The 7965-nt window shown below is 44.1% G+C and overlaps 1 pseudogene; it reads right to left on the reverse strand.

The window, feature by feature from the left end:
• Positions 1–4728: 4728 nt before the first annotated feature.
• Positions 4729–7572, reverse strand: LOC111976912 (centrosomal protein of 104 kDa-like; annotated as a pseudogene).
• Between the last annotated feature and the right edge of the window lie 393 nt (positions 7573–7965).

The following is a 7965-nucleotide window of genomic DNA, read 5'->3' on the forward strand; positions in this document are numbered from 1 at the left end:
TAATTCTCGCACAGCATCCAGACGAGCTGAAGCGATGCTGGGCAATTTCTCTTATTTTTTACCACTTTTTTTCCTCTGGCCTCCATTGATTTAGTCACCCTAATTTTGTCCATCCTACAAGGGTAAAAACTCCCAAAACATTTGAACAGATTATCATAGAGACATGAGGTTTGACCATTGTTTATTTAGAGGAGTATCTACACAATAAAAATATAATTTTACCCATTGGTTAACATATGCATGTTTGATTGGACACATCTGAAAGAACAACAACAGCCTGTGCTGCCAGAGGTTAGGAGGAAGGGAAAGGACAACAGAAGCGTTCAGTGAAAGAGTGTAAACAGATTAAATGCAGTCATGTATGCATGTTACTTGAGCACATACTGATCATTCACATGCACTCATTGGTTTTGCATTTTGAAAGCATTGCTGGCCTTTCCAGTTTTTATGAACTCCCTAAAATGCAAACATACATTATTTACTATACTCCAAATTGACATAAGTCACCATTTCAATGCACCTCTTGGTATGAGACAGGAACACCGCTCTATGTTTGACCAACAGGTAGCATGGGCCCATTCCATGGGTCTAACACTAGCCCAGGCTTTTGGGTGGAAGAGCAGGGGGGGGTAAATGGGTGTATGAATGGCTTACCTTGTGCCTGCTGGGCTCACTGCGATACCACAGTCCTCCGTGAGTTCTGTTTACAGCCCTCTCAGCCCATGAGGTGAGCCTTCCAGGCCTGGAGGACAAAGAGCAAGTCAGTCTGCTGTTGACCTGCGAGTCCCCTGACTCTCTCCCTCTATCCCTCCCCTGTGCAGCAGCACTGTGGGCCGGTGTCAGACCCCTAATGGCCGACTTGGCTTCAACACTGGGGCTTTTCATCTGGCACACCAGGCGAGGGCCTGGGCTGCAGAGGTTAAACTGCTACTGAGAGTTTTCCTTGCCGAAAGTAAGAAGAAGTGTGTGAGAGGTGAGGGAGAATGAATGGGGCAGAGCTGCTTGAGAGCTTCAGCGCTTCTTAAAAAATCTGAGGACAATGTCCGTGTGTGAGGAGAACACTGTCCTTGTGTGAAGAGAACCATCGTCGTTGAAAGACACAGTTTCAATCTTTGCTTGACTGTCTGATACACATGACAACAGTAGATGGATGTCACCAAACAAGTTCCAAATGTTATTTAGAGAAGAGTCTCTCACTGTCAAATTTCCACAAAAAGAGGCTTAGTGTAGAACATGCATTGAGCATGCAGCTCAAATGTTCTATTCAAATATCCTTCAATAAACAGCATATTTCTTACTATTTACGCTTTTTTTGTTTTATGTCCATATGCACTTGACAATCTACTGCCTACCTATTTGAAAACCATGAGTGGCGCAGCAGTCTAAAGCACTGCATCTCAGTGCTAGAGGCGTCACTATAGACCCTGGTTCGATTCCAGACTGTATCACAACCGGCCGTGATTGGGAGTCCCATAGGGCGGCGCACAATTGGCTCAGCTTCGTCCGGGTTAAGGTTTGGCCGGGGTAGGCCATCATTGTAAATAAGAATTTGTTCTTAACTGACTTGCCTAGTTAGACTTGCCTAGCCTGTTTTTGAAACACTTCACATGTGATCATGTGAAATTCATGTGGTTTTTCTGTACAGGGACTCGTGTCCATATTTTCTAAATGCTGTTATTGATATTTAATACTCTCACGTTCACTTTACCATGTGGGAGAATTTGGAAAATGGATAGGGTTGTGGAGGTTGTCACATTTAAGACATTGAATACACAGGCCATTATAAGTACATATGACATTTTAAGTTCACATCTCTATGTCAAATGGCCATCTCTTTAATAATACTTCATTTTTTATCCCTCCATAATAAATCAGAATGCAAAAGAGTTGTCACATTTTCTTTTGCTTTCGATTAATAAAATTGCGTGAATGTCCTTAGATTTCCTAAACCACCTTTATGTCTATCTATCTACATACTTAGCATTTTAGCCTACTGTCTCATTCACCTTAGGCCTGTATCACTTTTTTTCTCACCTCAAATGGAGACGCAAGCAAAACTAAATGCCACATGCAGCGTTTACCGTGAATGTGGTCTCTGCGAAAGCCTTTAAAAGGTGCATAGCCGACAAAGCACGATCGGATTGAATCCCGGCCTAAAACAACATGCACCTGCCTTAGTGGAAATGGCTAAATATTAAGAAAACTGATCCCAAGTGATCATTTTAATACAATAAAATTGAATGTATGCTGGCATATTTCTTGATTTGACGAGAAGTACTGTAAATCATATCTTACGTGCAGTTAGTCTAACAGTGACTTGCTCCAGTGAAAAGGACCAAGGCCAGTATCAGTGGTCCTTTTATTGTGTAATCTGTGGGAGTGCAACAGAATCTCACCTCCTGACCGGGCATGAAGTTGTTGTGACACTTTTGCCTTTGCCCGAGACAGGGGCTGAAAGAAAAGAGAAACATGCGTTGCCTAGCACAGAACCCCAAAATGCCCACAGAAAATGACAGATGAAATCCCTGTAAGAGCTTATTCTGAAACATGGCAACGTGGCATGGTGTACAACGGACAAGTAAGGATATACACTATATATACAAAAGTATGTGTACACCCCTTCAAATTAGTGGATTCAGCTATTTCAGCCACACCCGTTGCTGAAAAGTGTATAAAATCGAGCACACCGCCATGCAATCTCCATAGACAAACATTGTCAGTAGATTGGCCCGTACTGAAGAGCTCAGGGACTTTCTACGTGGCACAGTCATAGGATACTTCCTTTCCAACAAGTCAGTTTGTCTAATTTCTGCCCTGCTAGAGCTGCCCTGATCAACTCTAAGTGCTGTTATTGTGAGGTGGAAACGTCTAGAAGCAACAGCGACTCAGCGACTCAGCACATAACGTTACCGCTGAAGTGCGTAGTACGTAAAAATGGTCTGTCTTCGGTTGCAACACTCACTACCGAGTTCCAAACTGCCTCTGGAAGCAACGTCAACACAATAACTGTTGTCGGGAGCTTCATGAAATGGGTTGCCATGGCCGAGCAGCCGCACACAAGCCTAAGATCACAAGCCTAAGAAGGGTCGGCTGGAGTGGTGTAAAGCTCACCGCTATTGGACACTGGAGCAGTGGAAACACATTCTCTGGAGTGATGAATCACGCTTCAACATCTGGCAGTCCGACGGACAAATCTGGGTTTGGCAGATTCCAGGAGAACGCTACCTGCCCCAATGCATAGTGCCAACTGTAAAGTTTGGTGGAGGAGGAATAATTGTCTGGGGCTGTTTTTCATGGTTCGGTCTAGGCCCCTTTGTTCCAGTGAAGGGAAATCTTAACGCTACAGCATACAATGACGATTCTGTGCTTCAAACTTTGTGGCAACAGTTTGGGGAAGGCCCTTTCCTGTTTCAGCATGACAATGCCCCCGTGCACAAAGCGAGGTCCATACAAAAATGGTTTGTCGAGATCGGTGTGGAAGAACTTGACTGGCCTGCAAAGAGCCCTAACCTCAACCCCATCAAACACCTTTGGGATGAATTTGAACGCCGACTGCGAGCCAGGCCTAATCGTCCAACATCAGTGCCAGACCTCACTAATGATCTTGTGGCTGAATGGATGCAAGTCCCTGCAGCAATGTTCCAACATCTAGTGAAAGCCTTCCCAGAAGAGTGGAGGCTGTTGTAGCAGCATAGGGGGGACCAACTCCATATTAATGCCCATAATTTTGAAATGAGATGTACGACGAGCAGGTGTCCACATACTTTTAGTCATTTAGTATTCGTTGAATGTCTCTGTACTTGGCCTGGCAAAACAAACATGTTCAGAGTTGATTTCCTAGTTGATGTTGTGGTTTCTATTTATTATAACACTACCATGGTATTGTTTTATATGTTCCCATTCGCTCTCAAACCGAAAGGATGTTGCCTATACATATTATTCAGCACTATTCAAGCTGTAGATTCAAGCGATTGGACACATAGGTTGAATTCCACAATATAACATCCGTGGAGTGATGTTACCTCTCAGTGAGAATGTTTCCTTTCTACCAGTCATTTACACAAGTACTGTTTTAATGAGCTTACTTGACACCCCAACTGGCTTCACTGTTAAGAGCCCTTGAGGGTTAATAGGCAGACATGAATGAAAGAGTAACAAAAGCGTACAAGAGTCGAGCACAAAAGACTCAATATCTTTGGCTGTGAGAATACACTTGTTTACAAAGACTAAAAGAAGGGAAGGGATTCTGGCAAGCATGGACTAATGCTGGATCAAGAGTTTGGCAGGGTTAGCTGTTGGCAAGGTTAGCAGTTAGCAGGGTTAGCATAGTTAGCAGGGCACAGCTTTTTGCTTAACTTTTGTTTGTCTGAAAATGTACTTTGTACTTTGATTTCTTTGAAAGATGTTTTGTTTGTCAGTTTTATCCCCTCGCCCCCCTTTGAGCCTGAAGGCCAAAGCTGACACCTTTTTCCCCCTCCCCACTCAGACTCTTTACTGGTTCGATTCCAGGCTGTATCACAACCGGCCGTGATCGGAAGTCCCATAGGGCGGCGCACAATTGGACCAGCGTCGGCCAGGTTAGGGGAGGGTTTGGCCGGGGTAGGTTGTCATTGTAAATAAGAATTTGTTCTTAACTGACTTGTCTAGTTAAATAAAGGTTAAATAAAGCTGTTAGCAGGGTTAGGATCTAGCAGGTTTTGCTATTAGCATAGTTAACTGTTAGCATAGTTAGACGGTGCTAGAGGAGCGTTGAGACTCACGGTTGCAGACAGGGCTCTGGGTGTGGCGGGTGAGCTTGTCCGTGAGCACGGCCTCTGAGCAGCGGGGGCACTGGCACTGTTCTCACACTCCCCCAACAGGTGCTCTGTGAGGCTGACTATCTCAACCACCTGAGACACACAACATCCTCCACAAATAAACACTTCAGCCTCCAAAACAAGGACACACAAAACCACACGTCAATGTGTCTACACACTGCACTGTCATATCCTCACTCCACCCAAAGCTCCTCCTGGTTCCCTATCATCCTCATGGTCTTTCATCAATCATGGGACATTTTGTCATTTCATAGATAGAAGTCGCTTGCAAGTGGCCTTGGAAGTTACCTATTTAAATCCAGTTTGGAGCCATGCTGGCATTTGCCTACCTGTCTACATTGGTCACAGCGGCGCAGCATAGGACAGTGCTTCCAATAGTGCAGGTCCAGTCCATCTTCAGTGAAGGACTCATCCTTATCACCACAGAATATACAGAGACAAACACATTTAGAATATATATAGACTGAAACGCATTAAGAAATACACACTGGCTGAAACACATTGTAAACATACACACTAACTGAAACACAATGAGAATATACACACATGCTGAAACATTAATAATATACACAAGCGATACCAATTCAGAATATACACACGCTGAAACATATTGAGAATATACACACGCTGAAACATATTGAGAATGTACGCAGGCTGAAACACATTATGAATGTATACAGGCTGAAACATTCAGAATATACACAGGCATTCTACAGAAAGGCATTCTATGTTCCCCATTAGGTGTTTTGCATTATTTGATGCATTAGGCAATTTAAACAGAATTTCAGTCAGCTTCATAGCTTGAAAGCTTTCAGATGTTGCTGTGCATCAACAGTCACTTGTCTAAGTGGCTGACAACTGAAGACTGGTCATCTCCTGCATCTGCCGGGTTGTTTTGGGGAGCCTTTTTGACACCTGCAAAGCAACAGGGACACATTTCTCAGCTGTCACTACAAATGTAAAGGGACAGTGTACTGTAGTCCCTAAAAGAATGCCTCACATAGTGGTGCAAACAGCATTCTACCATAAGAACAAATAATGTGATCCACAATGGGTTTTGGCCAAAATTAAACCTAGTTAGTGTACGTGTGAACAGTGGTTGAGGATAGGGTTCTTTCAACCTCCATACAGACTTGTTTTTATAGCTTTTACAGACTCCTTTTCCTGTCCTTTGGTGTTTCCCTTCTCCTTTTCGGTTTTGTAATTGCCCTTCTCCTTTATGCAAAACCCCCTGCAAATTCAACTTCTTGCAGAAATACAGTACATACGGTCTAAAATGTTTTGTAACACCATATAACTGTGCTTATATCCCAATGCATTTTACCAAGCAATGGTACATATGATGAATTGTCTTTTGAAAATATTCAATCAATACCATGGAGACTATTATGTGTGTGATTATACAGTGGTCTATACAATGGAAATCCAGTACAGTGGAATATGGGGAGTGCAATGAGGGCATAACAAGGAGGAGTGACACAGACACGCTGGCCTGTTGAAGGAAATTAGGTAATAGGTGCAGTGATGACAGCTCCACCTACACTGATCTCCTTCAAGGCAGCCAGCTGCTCCTGAAGACTGCGGATCTCCTCCTGCTATGACCCTCCCTTCTTTGACTTCTGAAACAAAATGAAAGAAGCTTATTGAAACACTTAATGCCATGGTATACGTCTGTCTGTCTGTCTGTCTGTCTGTCTGTCTGTCTGTCTGTCTGTCTGTCTGTCTGTCTGTCTGTCTGTCCTGTTGTCTGTCTGTCTGTCTGTCTGTCTGTCTGTCTGTCTGTCTGTGTCTGTGTCTGTGTCTGTGTCTGTGTCTGTGTCTGTGTCTGTGTCTGTGTGTTTGCCCATGCTTCTCTAACAGCCCAGTCATGTCTGGGAGCCTTGCAGATAGACTCCACTGCAATGATGACGATGTGTCCTTAACTCACCCAGTGAGACATGGCCAGACGTTACTCAGTGGAACATTACTTAATAGCAGCACGGTCGTTACTTAATGGGACTGGGATACCCTGCTCTCTAATGAGGTGAGAGAACACAAGCAACGGAAAAGAAACAGCTTGTCACCCATCCCTCAACAACTGTGAGCATGTCCAATGTTACGTCATGACTCATTCAAACACTGACGGGCTGAGCCTTGCCTTGGATTCTACCGGGTGCCCGTCGATCCTGGCGAAGCCGTCAGAGATGTTCTCGTGGAGGATGTTCTTGCGCGTGTCGTTGGCCGAGAGGTAGTAGGGGATGGCGTTCTTGTGCAGGCGGTAAATGGCCAGGACGATGCGTACGGCCGTCTCTCTCACCTCCGTCGAGCTGTGCTTTAGCGCACCTGTACAGAACTGACAGAGAGGCAGAGAGAGAACAAGAGCCTTTAGAGAGCTGAAACCGAAACAAAAAGACTAAGTGCTGGTTTACCAGACACAGATTACTTCTAATACTGGACAAAAAATCATGCTCAATGGAGAATCTTCATTTGTGTCTGGGAAACCGCCTTTAACAGCCTTAACAGAAATAAAATAAAATAAACGAGGATAGCTTGCTAAAAAAACTATAACACACTGAGTTTAGCATGATGCACCCGAAAAAGCCTGAATTTTGTGATTGTTTAAACCAACAGTATTARATTACTTTAGTCTGATGAGATTGATAGCCCAATAGCCGTCATAGCATATCTGCTAGAGAGCATTTACCTCAAAAGGTAAACTGTGTACAAAGGGCACCTCTCCTCTCCCTGAGTCAATGGGCTGGGGACAGGCATCCATTATTCTCTGTTGTCTCTCTCTGCTTCTCATTTTAATTACAMGAAATTCAATCACCTCTTTGCTCCGGCTCCCGGCCCATCTCCCAGGTAACAGGAGGGGAAAGGGAGAAATGTATCAGTCCTCGAACCAAGGGGGGCTAACCCGGCTAGTCCTGCACTGAGCCAAGAGAGCCAAAAGCAAGCTAGGTGCAGGCTCATTATACTCACCAAAGAGAATGGGGAAATGGTAGGCTCAACTCCCATTGAGAACCATTGTTTGAATTTCAGTCAAAATCAGGGCTCATGTCATGGTGGTCAATGATGCAGGCATTAAACTAGGAAATCATGCTATAGCTATAGGTTATCTTAAACAAATATGACTTGAGTCAGACACAACAACAGGTGCACAATCCAG

The sequence above is a fragment of the Salvelinus sp. IW2-2015 genome, linkage group LG17 (assembly GCF_002910315.2).
Source record: "Salvelinus sp. IW2-2015 linkage group LG17, ASM291031v2, whole genome shotgun sequence".
NCBI lineage: Eukaryota > Metazoa > Chordata > Actinopteri > Salmoniformes > Salmonidae > Salvelinus > Salvelinus sp. IW2-2015.